Genomic DNA, 1,378 nt, shown 5'->3' with positions numbered 1-1,378 from the left:
CATTGGTGTGTTTGTGTTATTCTATTTATTACCTTTGCGGACAGATGATCGTACCGCCCACCTAATGGTAAGTGCTTACCGTTGCTCATAGACGTCAGCAATGCCAGGGGCAGAGCCAAGTCGCTGCCTATCATTGAATACTCTCCGTAAGCTTCGCTTTGAAGAAGGACATGTCATAGTGCGCGGGAAAAATCTCATTACTAAGCCGGATGGTACGTGGCCGAAAAGATCTTTGGAAAAGCACTGTCGATGAACGCAGCGGTTCCAGACAATATGAATGAACTCTGCTCCGGATGAATTGATCTCTGCTGCTGTGGGTGCATTTTTATTTTAAAATGTTGTCGTTTATGAAGTCCCATGTGTTAGGTGGCTGTCACAACCACAGAATGGACACATATAATATTTGCACAGCCCAGCTTGAGGTGTGAGGTCGAGTCGATTGTGTTGCACAATGTCGGATGCAGTCTTCAAACCGGGACACATTACTGCTTCGCGTCATAAATAAATGGCGTTATATGTCTACACGTGTAGGCTATTTTTTAATCAATTTGTGTAGGTAAACGTCATAAATAGTACTTGATACAAACATTCCATCTAAATGAGACTTTAAGGCATTCATCTTGAGCGATGTTTAATTAAAGAGTTAAAAGACTTTGGATTCGATTTGAAGCTCGAAAGCTGTTTGAGCTTTTATCCATTAGGGGCTTTTCAGACATCTACAGTATTATATTCGTTAATTGAATAAAAGTTTTGCTCTATATTTTATATTATATAAGAGACAATTTTTAAGTATACTATGAAAATATAGTTAATTTCGCTTAGAAGCATGTATGTATCAAAATTCAAAGAACAAAGATATTTAATTTTGTAGTCTAGCCACAAAGGGTCAATATTGATAGTTTATGGGGTCGTAAATAGGGGGGAGACGGAGTAGAGGGGGAAGAAGTCGACCGAAGAAGACATGGATGGAGTTCGTGAATGACGATATGAGAGAGAGAGGAGGAAGTGTTGATATGACGGCTGATAGAAGAGAATGGAAGAGAAAAATTACTTGCGCCAACCCCACCTAGTGGAATAAGGTGGAGAAAAAGAAGAGAGTTGAAGAGAAAAATATAGCGCAAGGTAGCCATGCATAGCACAGCATGGCGGAGCTTGAGCAATTGACTTTTCATGGCTGTTAGTATTCGTAGCCACACTCGATAAGGTCAGCGAATAGTGCGGTACCCAATACCCCATAACAACATCCGGCGGCGAGTAACAATGATATGTCACAATACCACTAGTAATGCTGAGAGAGGAGTCGGAGTGGTGGGGCTCGATGGGGTTTAGTCGGTAGTCGGTTTTGCGGGGTAGCTCTTGCGTGGCTGACGCCGTGCAG

The sequence above is a fragment of the Bombyx mori genome, chromosome 9 (assembly GCF_030269925.1).
Source record: "Bombyx mori chromosome 9, ASM3026992v2".
NCBI lineage: Eukaryota > Metazoa > Arthropoda > Insecta > Lepidoptera > Bombycidae > Bombyx > Bombyx mori.
Note: the sequence above shows the minus strand (reverse complement) of the source record.